This window comes from Sceloporus undulatus, chromosome 2, assembly GCF_019175285.1.
Source record: "Sceloporus undulatus isolate JIND9_A2432 ecotype Alabama chromosome 2, SceUnd_v1.1, whole genome shotgun sequence".
In the NCBI taxonomy this organism is placed as follows: domain Eukaryota; kingdom Metazoa; phylum Chordata; class Lepidosauria; order Squamata; family Phrynosomatidae; genus Sceloporus; species Sceloporus undulatus.
Genome location: NC_056523.1, coordinates 2,640,008 through 2,654,119, shown reverse-complemented (window position 1 = coordinate 2,654,119; position 14,112 = coordinate 2,640,008). Strand labels below are relative to the sequence as shown.

Below are 14,112 nucleotides of genomic sequence, written 5' to 3'. Positions count from 1 at the left end.
GGCAAAGTGGTAAGGAAGCACAACCTTCAAATGGTTTACAAACCGATGAAGAAAATCCAGCAAATGCTTCGCTCAGCCAAGGCCCAGAGAGACCTGCTCACAGCCGCAGGAGTTTACCGCATACCATGCAGCTGCAGACAAGTCTACATAGGGACCACCAAACGCAGTCTGCAAACAAGAATCAAGGATCACAGTTTATGTGTATGTATGGAACCCCCCCTTGAAAAAAAAAGCCCCCCCCCCAAGACCCCCTCCTCTACCTCTCACCCTGGGAAGAGGGACCCCCTTTGCTTTTTCTTTCTGCCTCCTCTCCTTTTCCTTCCTCACCTACCCTCCTCCTCTCTCTGGTTTGGGTCCTTTCTTCAGGGTAGCCAAGGGACTTGGGAGTCTTGGGAAGATTTCTTGAGAGAGGGCTGCCCCCCACACAGGCCCTTCCTCTGAGATAGTGGGCCTCTGTGTGTGTACTGTGTAGGTTTCCATGGCTGAACAAAGGAGATTCGAACTCTGCTCTCCTCTAGTCCAGTCCTCAAACATACACCACACTAGCTCTAAAGCAGAGGGTCTTCTTGGAAAGACTTATGGCAACCCTCTCCTGAAGTTTTTCTGGCTAGATTTTTTTGAGGGGGTGGAGCTGGCTACCATTGCCTTCCTCTGGGATCCCTCCACCACAACTGTCCCTTTAACACAGTGGTTCCCAACCTGTGGGTTGGGACACCTTTGGGAGTCGAATGATCCTTTCATGGGGGTCGCCTAAGACCATTGGAAAACACCTATTTAATTACAGTTATGAAGTAGCAACGAAAATAATTTCATGGGTTTGGGTCCCCACAACATGAGGAACTGTATTAAAGGGTTGCAGCATTAGGAAGGCTGGGAACCACTGCCTTAACATAATGACTCTGCTCTCCCTGCCTTTTCTTCCGCTGCTCTCATTATTTGCCTCTGCCCAACCCTCCCTGGAGGGTCCGTGGCACTGTTTTGGTCACTCTAAAAACCAACCAGGAAGAAAGGGATACTTTCACTAGCCTGCCAGCTATTGGGCCCCAGTAGGGATGTGGGTCAGTTTGGGGGGTTATTGGGATGGGATACTCATTTTTTCCTAGGCGATTCCCCCCCCCCCCCAGAGTAGCCAGGGATTATTTTAGACTGGGGGGTGTGTGTCTTGCCAAAGGCAATGAGGGTTTTTTTCTCTGTTATTCAGAAGCAATACAAAATACCCACTATGGTTGCAAAAGCCTCATGGTTTATTATTCACCTAGGACACGGTGGCTCAGTGGTTGAGATGCTGACTCTGACGATTGCAAGATTGGCAGCTCGAGGTCCAAATGCCGCATGACGGAGTGAGCTGTCATCACTGGTCCCAGCTTCTACCAACCTGCAGTTCGGAAGCATGTCAAGATACCACTTCAGTGGGAAGGTGTTAGGAAGGATCGAATTAGGGGAATTTAATTGGCTCAAATTTACGAGGCGTGTCCTAACAATACATGCAGCGGATCGGGTCCCTATGTGTATACCAGAGGTCATATAGTCCAACCCCAAGAAACCCCACGACTGGGGGAAAGGCCCGGGGGGGGTGTTGGAGGCAGCACAGAGGAGGCAGAGCAGCAGCGCCAGAGGCCTCCTCGTTGCCTTGACCCCCTTGCAGCTGCTGTGGAAAGGCTGGGTGTTGCTGTTTGAGGCCAAGAGGCCTCCAGCCCACCACCTGGCCCTTTGGCGGTGACGGCGAGGCCTCTGGCGCTGTTGCTCCGCCTCCTCTCTGCCACCACCACCGCGGAAGGGCCAGGTGGCAGCCTGAGGCTTCTTGGTCTCCAGGAGCAGCACCTGGCCTTTCCACAGCGGCGGTGGCGGCAAGGAGGCCAAGGCAGTGAGGAGGCCTCGGTGCTGCTGCTCCGCTGCCTCGGCCTCATTGCCGCCACGGCCAGGGGAAAGGCCGGGTGCTGCTCCTGGAGGCCAAGAGGCGTCCGGACAACCTGGCCCTTCCGCAGAGGTGGTGATGGTGGCTGTGGCAGTGGAGAGGAGGCGGACAGCAGCGTCAGAAGCCTCCTCTGCCTCCTTGCTGCTGCCACCGTAGAAGGGTCGAGTGGCGACGTGGAGGCCTCTGGCGCTGCTGCTCTGCCTCTCTCCACCACCGCCACCATCGTGGAAGGGCCAGGTGGCGGGCTGGAGGCTTCTTGGTGGAGGAAGCTCAGCCAGCAGCGAGGAGGAGGTTCCGCGGCAGCGGCGAGGAGGAGGTAAGTACAGAGGGAAGGAACGAGGGAGGGGAGGAAATTAAGGAAGGAAGAGGGGGGGAGAGGAGGAGAGGGACTTTTGTCCCCAGTGGGACTTGAGCATACATGGATTTTGGTATGCGTGAGGGGGGGGGGGTCTGGAATGGATCCCCCGTGTATACCAAAGTATAAGAGACATGATTTAGCAGAACCAAAGCAGGGTTTTGCTTAAAGAAGCGAAGACACGCTTCATTTTGGTAGCATGGAGGAGAACAGTGACGGGCCACTACACCTCCACAAGATACAATATGTCTTCCAGAGGTTGCCCATACGGAGGGGAGTGGATGGGAGGTGGGCTTATAAGAACTGTAAGCTGTGCCCGTTATCCACTAGTCACCCACTCTTCCTCCCCAAAGAGGGGGTTGGACTTGATGGCCCTTGAGGTCTCTTTCAACTCTATGGTTCTGTGCCCTCACTGTCAAATTGTTAGGTCTGGTGGCCATTACCAAAAGAAATTCTCCGAATTGGTTACCAAGTGCAGATCTCTAGTAAAAAAGGAGAAAAGCTTAGGCATTTCCATGTCTCTCAACTTAAGGAATTAAAGGGAAGACCCATAGGAGAACTACAGGAAGCCCCTGTCTTGGACATACAGAGGCCCAGTTTGCCAACTGTGGATCTTTCAGATTTATTTTTGTTCTGGGATCCTATGTAGGTTTTGGTTTTCACACTTTGTATGGGCTCAGGAGCCCTTCACAGAGCACTTTGCTCTCTCAGCAACTGCCTCATTTAGTAGTTAATCACCTTTGGATACCCACCTCCTCTGTGCATTTCCACACAGATGCAAGATGTCTATTGCACAGATGTGGCTTTTATTGCTTCTTTACAGTAACGATGCTGGAGAAGCAGACACAGGACTACCTGACCCATTTCATCACCTGAGAATCCAACTTTAAAGCCAAGTATCAGTGGACACCGCCATATTCTGGTATTTGTGAGGTTTTAGATGTGATGGAAATAAGGTTCTGGTACAGCCAGAAAATGCCCATTAACATAATCGCAAGGATATATTTTTCATCTCAAGATCAAATAATTTCTGCCTTAACAATACGAGGACTCAGATGCCACCAGTACATAATCGTAGATACAGGGAACTTTCCGCTTTGCTCCTGGATGTAGTGTTGGATTAGATTTAACACCCAGGATTTCCTGTTAAAATGAGACTGAGCTTTTCTATAAAACATTGTCACCCGACTTGGAACTTGCAAAAAAATTGATAATCTCCCAGCAGCCACATGGCCAGAAGCAGAAGTGCAAGCCTGAAAGTAATACCCCTCAATACCATCTGAACTGAGAACAGAAAACGGCAAAGTGCAAGCCTATGACTAACATCTTCAATTTTTCCCTCTTGTGGGTTTTAACACCTTGCCTGATAAAGAAGCCAGTGGAGCTTCGAAAGCTTGCAACATGTATATTGTGTATTTTGGTTGGCCAATAAAGTTATCAATGTTTGGTGGATTTTTGATTGGATTTGCTATATGGCCAACACAGCTACACCTTGAAGGTTGAAGAAGAGACTGTGTGTGATATACCTCTGCAAACTTCCCACCTGGAACAAAAAATGTGTTTTCCACAGAAAAATAACAGAGGAACATCTCATCAGGTAAACATCTCAGGAGTCCATAAATGTGCCCTGTCTGCCTATCCTCCAACAGAGTTCTGAAGCAGAAATAGAATCAAATGAGATTTTAATAAGGCATTACAAGAAACAATCATGATATATAAAGGCTCTCTCCAAACAAAACTTTTCCACACTGCTGGTATTTCTATGGTTTCTCTTTAATGTGGACTTCTTCATGCCTAAAAAGGAGGGAACGTTGAGCAAAACATTTCCCACAGTGTTGTGGTCTCTGTATACAGTTGGCCCTTCTTATACACGGATTTTTTATACACGGATTCAAGCATACACGGTTTGAAAATGTTCCAAAAAAGTATAAATTTACCTTGATGTTCCATTTTTTGTAAGGGACATCATTTTGCTATGTCATTATATTTAATGGGACTTGAGCATACACGGATTTTGTTATACACGAGGATCTTGGAACCAAACCCCAGCGTATAACAAGGGTCCACTGTAGTTTGTCTCCTGGATGGAATTCCTAATATCTCAAAAAGTATGAATTCTGAGAAAAATATGATTTCTCTTCTGTATGGTCTTTCTGATAAGCCACAAGGGGTGATTCTAAGCAAACCTTTCCTCACTGCAGGCATGTGAGTGGTTTCTCTCCTATGTGGACTCTCTGATGATTCTCAAGGTTTGACTTGCGAGCGAAACATTTTCTACACTGCTGGCATTTGTATGGTTTCTCTCCTGTATGGAGTTTCTGGTGATCCACAACGTTTGCTTTTTGAGCAAAAGCTTTTCCACATTCCTGGCATGTGTATGGTTTCTCTCCTGTATGGCCTCTCTGATGTCTCTCAAGGTATGACTTGTGAGCGAAACCTTTCCCACACTGCTGGCATGTGTGTGGTTTCTCTCCTGTGTGAACGCTTAGGTGATACTCTAGGTATGATCTCTGAGCAAAACATTTTCCACACTGGTGGCATCTGTATGGTTTCTCTCCTGTGTGGACCCTCTGATGATCCAGAAGATGTGACTTCTGAGCAAAACCATTCCCACACTGGTAGCATTTGTATGGTTTTTCTCCCGTGTGGACTTTTTGATGAGTTACAAGGATTGACCGACAAGCAAAACATTTCCCACATTGCTGGCATTTGTATGGTTTCTCTCCTGTGTGGACCCTTAGGTGATACTGAAGGTGCGACTTCTGAAAAAAGCATTTCCCACACTGATCACATTTGTACGGTTTCTCTCCTGTGTGGACTCTTAGGTGATAGTCAAGATATGACTTCTGAGCAAAACATTTCCCACACTGCTGGCAGTTGTATGGTTTCTCTCCTGTGTGGATTCTCTGATGAGTCACAAGGGATGACTTGTGAGCAAAGCATTTTCCACACAACTGGCATGTGTATGGTTTCTCTCCTGTGTGGACTCTCTGATGTCCCAAAAGATATGACTTGCAAGCAAAATCTTTCCCACATTGCTGGCATTTATATGGTTTCTCTCTTGTGTGGACTTTCTGATGTCTCTCAAGACATGACTTGTGAGCAAAACCTTTCCCACACTGCTGGCATTTGTATGGTTTGTCTCCTGTGTGGACTTTTTGGTGTCTTTCAAGTTGTGACTTGTAAGCAAAACCTCTCCCACACTCCCCACATTTATATGTTTTCTTGCTTGTGTGGTGTTGCTTCACAAGGCCTGCTTTTTGACCAAAGCCTTTCCCATTCTCCTGACATCTGTAAGGTTTCTTGCCTGTATGCACCCTCCGATGTACCATAAGCCACGCCTTTTGAGTAAAACGTTTGCCACACTCCTGACATTTATAGGGTTTTTCTCCTGTGTGGTTTATCTGGTGGCTCACTAGGTCTCTGTGCACTTTCCAATGTGCCATAAGTAGTAAACGGTATGTAAAGCATTTCCCACACTTCCGGCATTTGTGTGGTTTCCTTATTGTGTGGGCTTCATGGTTGTTCACACTGTACAATTTATAATCAAAATCTTTCACAGAATTTTCACAACTAAAGTGCTTTTTTACAGCATGGAGCCTCTTGCAAGGCACAAGTGCCGTATTTTGAGGAAAACATTTCCCAGATATATTGTGGTTGTAGGGCTTCTTTCTGATATTATTTTCTTCTTCTGAATGTTGAGCTTGCTTATTAACTTCCAGTTTTTGCTTAGAATGCTTCCCATACTTAGCACATACATATCTTTTCCTCCAGTTTTCTGCTGTGAAAAAGAAAACCAAAAAATAATAATTTGCAAATTTGTATGAAAAGGAATTTCAGAGTATGGGAAATGGATTAAAGCCAAACAATCTTAAAGACAAATTAATTATCAGAACAAAAGGAGAGATGCTATGCTTCTTCTTATGCCTTAGGTCCCATATCTTATGCCTGTATCTCTCATAAGGGCCCGCTTGAGTCTTACAATCTTCAAGGGAAGGCTTTCTCAATCCCACCACTCTCCGGGAAATGGTGATCATAGATTTGTGCTGGAGAACTTCTAGATGCCTAGAGGGTTCACCTCTTGAGGTCTTCCACCATTAGTCTATGGTCAACTTCCAACAGAAATATCAGAGATCACACTTTATAAATCAAACAAACATTATATTTCCCCTCACTGCTCTTTTATGCTCTGAGTGAATGCCTTTCCATTTTTTCATATTATAAGATGCTTAGGGCTTTTACATCCTGACACCACTATATCATGCTATTGATTTTAGTTTTGTTTCACCTGCTATGCCAATTTTATTTGAGCTACAACAAAAAATATAATGGTATCTGTCATGACAGGCCAAGGGATCTGCTCAATATGTGAAGATGATGACCTGGGGGCAAACATCTGGCTGCCTGGATTGTTGCTTTCCTCTCTTGTTTGAGGCCTTCCAAGGGGCATCTGCTCTCAGACACACACAGCAGGGCTGCTGAGAATGTAGGATTTGTGAGAAAAGTCTGAAGGAGGGGAGCTTCCTGTCTGAGCTGGGATTGAGCCCAAGTCCAGTGGAGCTTCATGCTCAGTAAAGATGGATCCTGTTGGACTACGCAGGGCATCTAGGGCAGGAGTGGAAAACAGGTGTTCTGTAAGCCACACATGGCTGCCTGGCCTGGTTTTGGTGCTAGAATTTGCAAAATAGCAGGAAGGGACAGAGAGTAAATTCATGATATCCAGGATTAAGTGCTCTACCTAAATACCAAATTAAATTATTGATTTCAGTTAACTTAGGTAGTCATTTCTCTGTACAAATTAAAGCATTGTCTACAGCAGGGGTAGGCAACCTTTTTGAGCTGGGGGCCGGGTTGCTGTCCCTCAGGCGACTGGGGGGCCGAAACTGGGGGGTGGAGCTTCGACCCTCTGGGGCGGGGCCATGTGCCAGGGGTGGAGCTTCCACCTTCTGGGGCGGGGCCACATGCCGGGGGTGGAGCTTCCACCCTCTAGGGGCGGGGCACACATTACACGAGGCACACATTTCTGTCTTTATCAAGGGCCCACACAATAAAATACAAGAATTGGAGGTTTCTTATTCTGTCTAAATAAAAGGAAACGATTTCAGGCTGCCAAGCAGGGAACACTCCTTATAATAAGAGTCACCTGTCAGCCCTATAAGGGATAAGCTTTCTAAGCTTTAAACAGGGAACTTCTCTTACAATACTGGATACCTGGTAGCCTGTGTGTGTCTGTGTGTGTGTGTGTGTGAATATCCAAATATTTGCTTTTTTTGTGACAAGGAACTGATTTAATTTTTAAAACAACCATGCTAGAAACCTTTTCTCCCCAATTTCTGGTTTTCCTTCTCTCCCCACCTGGTTCTTTTACTACAGTGTATTTAAAAAACATGCATAATCTACAAAGCAAGAATGAGTTACAGTGGGAGCCTAAGGACCTATATTCATCTTTCCAGGAGATCTCAGAGAGGTGAAGCACCAACACACTATTAAAAAAATTGTCCAAAATGCTCTATAAGGCAGTATGGGAAGCATTTACACTATACTTTCAGGCCCCCTTGGGGCATTTGATGTCAAGGAGGAACTGAGGAGAAGTTTCTTTTTTTTTTTTATGTCCTGTTTTAAATTCTTTTTTTTTTTAAAAAAAGAAAGCCTCTTCTGGGCAAAAAATGACCCAGAAGGATCCCCCCCCCAAAAGGGGCATAAATGTCCCCTACATCCTCCAGAGGACATATAGATATAGGATGGGTACACAAGACTGCCTCAAGAAGAAGAGCCCTCCCTTCGTGCCAACTGTCATCAGACCTGGGAGGGAGTGAAAAAGACAGGCCCAATTCCATCAGGTCTAGCTGTGAATTCTGTGACTTACATTGCTCTCTTTTATCTTATCTTATCTTATTCTATTTTATTGTATTGTATGCTCTGTATTTTTATTGCTGTAACCTGCCTGGATTCCTTCTGATTGGTGGGCTATAAATAAATAAATAAATAAATATTATTATTATTATTACATTGAAAAGGATCTAGAAGTCCTAGTAAACCACAAGCTGAGCATGAATCAAAAATGTGATGTGACAGCTAAAAAGGCCAATGTGAATCTAGGCTGCATCAATAGGAGTATAGTGTCTAGATCAAGGAAAAGAATAGTACCACTCTATTCTGTCTTGGTCAGGTCTCACCTAGAATACTCTGTCCAGTTCTGGGTACCACAATTCAAAAAGGATGTTGAGGAGCTGGACCATGTCCAGAGGAAATCAACCAAAATGGTGAAGGGTTCAGATCTCAAAATCTCAAGCCATCAACTGCCCTGCAGGATCTTGCAAACTCAGGGCCGTGGCTTCCTGGATTGAATCAGTCCACCTGTAATTGTGGCCTCCCTCTTTTCCTATTGATATTGTGCAGCCTGGGACTTTTCTTTCATCTCTGTGCAGGCCAACAGCTGAATGTCCTTTAATCTTGAGTCCAGCTGCATCATTAGACACAGTACTACTCATACTTGTCCTCTCTCTTCAGTCTTGGAGAGAGCCTCCATCGGTGTCACCTATCCATACACATTATTGCTGCTGCCCACTAGTTCTTGGCACATTTTGTCTGGTTCTTCATCAAAAGCCTGTCTGTTTTAGGAGACCCTACTATCAGTTGTGCTACTGTCAGCATAGCTTCTTGCTTCACAGAAGCACCCAATCCCACCACCACACTTTAGAATGGAAATGTTAATCAACAAGCAAACAAGAGAATCTTACCAAGTCAGCCCATAATCTCACAGGTTTTCTTCATGATCCGCATATACAGGGCTCATCCCTTTCCCATTTGGGCTGAATCAGGACCCGCTTCAACGTATTTGCATTGTTAATGCCATCATTATAAATGAATGTTAAAAGAGAAGACATAATCATCTAGGGAAAGAGAGAGCCTTACCAAAAGAGGCCATGATCCCATGAATCTCTGTTGTGATCTGCCTGTGCAGGGCTCTCTGGTCAGCATCCAGCAGGACCCACTCCTCTGGGGAGAAAGACACGGCCACAGCCTCAAAAGTCACCAGACCCTAGAGACAGAAGACAAAGGTTCTTGCTCACTCTGGACATCAAGATGGCTGCCAGTTGTGGCAATTAGAATAAAGTGAATTCACAGGCTGATACAGCTCCAAAGGCAGCCAAGGTGAGATTGATTCCTCCACAACCACAACATAGCAAGAGCACTTGCTGTTCCTAAGATGTTGTAACCCGCCTTGATCTCAAGGAAAGGTGGGCTATAAATAAACAATTTATTTTATTATTATTATCATGTACGAGGTCTGACAAATGCAGGAGCCTCAGCCCATGACATAGTCTACAGCTTCAGTAAAAGGCTTCAAAGAAACATTACACCACAACTGAGGAACAAAATGCTAAAGGTCTTACACTGCAGAATTTTATCCAGGGGTAGGCAACTGCAGATGGGGTGGCAGGCCAAAAGTGTGCATTTCAGCATGCCAGGGCAGATGATACTGGGTTACTTTAAACTGCCATGTTAGCCAATTTCCAGCTGGTGTTTTTGTTTGTTATTTTTTTTTCCAGTTTTGGGGTAGGGTTGTAGAGTTTTATGGCATATCTTCCAACTTTGCCAATTTGATAAGGACCATGCCAATTAATCCTCTTTTGTCTCACTTTTCAAGTGGATTTTAAAATGTCCCAGTTTCTTTCTTCTCCTCCCATTTCCCCCTTTCTTCTCAACTTCAGATCAAAAAGGATGTTGCCAAGTTGGGGGTATTCAGATTAAGAGAGCTGAAGGGCCACCCAATCCAACCCCTACCATGCCAAAATACACAGTCAAAACACCCCTGGCAGATAGCTATCCAGCTTTTATTTAAACACCTCCAAAGAAGGAGACTCCACCACTCTCTGAGGGAGCATGTTGTGCGTCTAAGAAAAAGTTAAGAGAAAAAGGAGCACAACTCTAATTCAAGAAAAATAAGGCTGAAGACACAGGGATTCAAACCTGGACATTTCAGAGGTAAGCCCTCAAACTCCTGGGCCAAGATAGATTAAAAAAAAAGTCTGGATTTCTCTACCATTCTGTTTTTCATATCTCAACGTCTCTCCATTGGGAACAGAAGAAATCGGTAAATTTTTACAATTAAACCTATCTATTGGAAAGATAAAAAAAATACAATTAAACCCAAAACAAAGTGAAAATTCTCACATAGAACTGAAAGGCATGTGATCTGGGAACCCAGACTGCTCCAGTCCTCTTGTTCCAGGATTCCTTTTCCTTACCTGATCTAGGTCTGGTCCACCACAAAGAGGAATAGGCAACTGAGTCCTTGTTGGTAGGATCATTCCAGATTCTGTAGGAGAGACCAACATGGGGGAAAGCTGGTCACATCACCTTGCGTCAGAGATTACTATTCTAGTCTTAAACAAAGGACGTACAGGTCTACCTCCGTTAACAAAGCGTCTGAAAAGACAGTCCATTTTACAAAGTCATGTTATGCCCACCCGGCCCCCATTTCCTCTTTGTCCTCTGCACAGCTGAAATTATTTTAGCAGCATATTCATTGGAAGGGTGGTGAAAGAGGGCTGGAGAAAATGTACACATTTTCAGTGTCTAGTTGCAGCACTATGTCTGGAGCAATAATGTCATGAAGCATGCAATCCTACCACCACATTTTAGAATACCATCATTATAAATGAATTTTAAAAGAGAAGACATTGTTTGCACCAAACATACAACTGAATGGACAGTATGTGGTTCTGCAAGCACATCAGGCAACTATGTCCCACTGTTTCCACAGAAAACCCTGAAAGGCAGTAATAACCCAATAATATGTATACACGAGCAGGGATTCGAACCCTGGTCTCCATTGTCACAGTCTAACACTCAAACCACTACGCCATGCTGCCTTGCAGTTGCTATAGGTCAGAAACGACTTGAAGGCACAAAACAACTACCAAAACAAATAGTGATGCAGGGGTTAGGACATCAGATTGGGAAAATCCAGTCCCAGTTCCCACTGAGCCACAAAACCGACATCAACCACCTACTCTACAAGGCTGTAAGTTCAATACCAGCCAGGGGCTCCAGATCAACTCAGCCTAGCATCCTCCCCGGAATAGATCCCAGCCATGTAACGCCCCCCCCCAGTCATATACAAGCGAAGACTCTGCCCACCGTTATTTTATTATTGTACAGTAGTATTGTTTTTAGATTTTTATTGTCTGTAATTTTAATGGATGGAATTGTTTAATCCTTTTTTAAGGGGGGGAATTGTATATATTGTATTTGTTAAAGATTGTATGCTGCTTTGATTGTGGAAACAAAAAGTGGGATATAAATTAAAGTTTTATTTTTATTTATTTACCCTTCTGTAGGTCGCTAAAATGAGTATCCAGCTTGTTGGGGGCAATTAGCTTACACTTTGTAAACTGCTGAGTACATCAATAAGCAGTATAGAAATGTATTTGTTATTTCTACATACACTGACTTACCTTGCAGGGTGGTTGTTGTGAGGATGAAATGGCCTTGAGTTGACAGGAGCAAAGTCCAGATATGGATAAGAACACAAAGCTATGGAACATCACACTCACAGAAAAATTAACTGAAAGAGGAAGGGTTGCTAGTGACAACCAAGATCACTCCAAACTGAATGCAACCCCATGAGAGTTATGCAAATGAAAATACATAACTCCCTCACGTTTCTTTTTCGAAAGATATTATAGTTGTTCTTGGTGTGTTACAGACGCGCGCAAAGTACGTACCAGGTACATACTAGAGATGCCCTAACCCTAGTACGTACCTGGTATGTACAAAATGGCGGCACCCATTCTATATGGGTGCCGCCATTAGGACATCACAACCACGCCGCTTCCAAACGGAGCGGTGCAGAAGTGACGTCTTTGCGCTGCTCGAGGGCGTCTGGGGCGCCCTTTCTGCGGCGCTGGAAGGAGCTCTGTTTCAGAGCTCCTTCCAACTGTGCGTCGCTGGGCTCAGCCTTTAGACAGCTGAGCCAGCGACGCAAAGCAGAAAGGGGCCAAGCGGCCCCTTTCTGTTTGTCCCTGCCGCCATCGGGTGTCCTTGGGGCATGACGTCCCAAGGACACCCCTTTCCAGGCCGCAGGGAAGCAGCCTTTTGCCGCTTCCCCGCGGCCTGGAAAGCAGCGGATTGGGGCCTCAGAGACTGCTGCTGTGGCAGCTGAGGCCCCGATCTGGCGGGGAAAGGGGCGGGAACAGGCCACCCCAAAGGGGCGGTTTGTAAACCGCCATTGTTTCAGCTGGAGATTATTTAGCTGGATAGTTAAGTAACAAATTCAAAGCACCTCCTTCTTTGCTGGTTTTGTTTGTTTCTGTAAAATCGTGTGTGTGTGTGTGTACAAGTGTGTGTGTGTGTGCTTATGAAATGAGAATGAACAAAAACGTACCAAAATTCTACATCAAAGGTGGAGAGGATAACTCTCTGCTTGTGGAGATACGCACTGAACATACTACACATCCCTGATGTGGAATGGCAATCTTTTTACAATAAAATGCACATCTACAGATGCATCTAGCATGCATAATTCTACTTCCACAGTCATGAGCTGAATATAGATGTCCTGCATCAGACCAAGACAGCCAACAGCTTTCATTGGGGAAATTAGAGCCAGCATGCTACAGTAGTTTCAGTGCTAGGCTACAATTCTAGGGACCAAGGTTCAAATTCCCTCTCTGCCATGGAAACTTCCTGGGTGACCTTGGGCAAGCCACAGTCTCTGAGTCTCAGAGGAAGGCAAGGGAAAACCTCCTCTAAACAAATCTGGCCAAAAAAAAAAATCCTGTAAAGCTTTAGTTTGCCATAAGATGGAAATGACTTGAAGAAACAACAACAAACAAAGAGGCATCCTTACCTCGCAAGAGGCCCGCTCCATCACATTCCTGCTTGATCACTCTCCGTTGGGGACTCTGCCTGGGATCCAATGGAAGCTTCTTCGCCACAAGGAATTCAGAGTGGACTTCCGACAAGAGGTTCTGTAACAGCAGTCAGGATTCAAAAGACATGGAATTTAGAGAATGAGAAAATAGCAAAGGTCTTTGGGGAAGGGGTTTGGGCTTGTGTGGTATGAGATTTCCACCCACAATTTAAGCTAGTAAAAAGTCAGCAGCACATAAGATCAATTTGAAAAAGTGACATACAAAATAAGAGCTCAAAAAGGTGGATACAGAATGACACTTGTGTTAATACTTGGTATACATTTATTTTATGTGCCGAAACATAAACAATTCCATGGAGCCCATAGCAAGAACATCTTGAATTCTGGAAAACTCTGCTTTCATTTATAATGGAATTCAAGAACATGTGTGTGTATGTGTATGGAAGAACTGAAACAGACAAATGTTGAAACAAACATGAAAACCAACTGCTACTGTATAGATATACCTACCTGTATACTCTGTGGGCACAATGCTATTGCTAATAATTTGTTATCTTGACTTTGGAATAAAATTAACATGAAAAATGTCAGCAATGCTAAGTGTTTCACCCTTTAGAGCAAAAACTGGCTACTTGCTGGAGTGGGTGGAAGTCCATTCTGACTCTGAACACATCAGGGCCAGACTCTGACATTTGAGTCACCACGGGTGAAAGTAAGGATGTCTGGCAATGCCAGCAGGGAAACCTGACACTTCCTTTAAAACCTGGCACACGGGGAGCCAGGGTTTTAAAACATAATCACTCTTTTGAGATGCTTCAGGGACTGAGATTCCACTTTATCAGAAAGCAGATACTCCCCACACTCCTGATCAAAGCTAAATCTGGCAACACCATATTTCAGCCTTTATTCCTGAAGTCATCAGAGACTCAAAAAAGGCAGCCTAGAGCCAGATTCTTCTCA

The 14,112-nt window shown here is 44.9% G+C and overlaps 1 pseudogene; it reads right to left on the bottom strand.

Moving 5' to 3' along the window:
- The window catches only part of LOC121923054, a 173,083-nt pseudogene that overhangs the window by 12,886 nt on the left and 146,085 nt on the right, over positions 1 to 14,112 (bottom strand).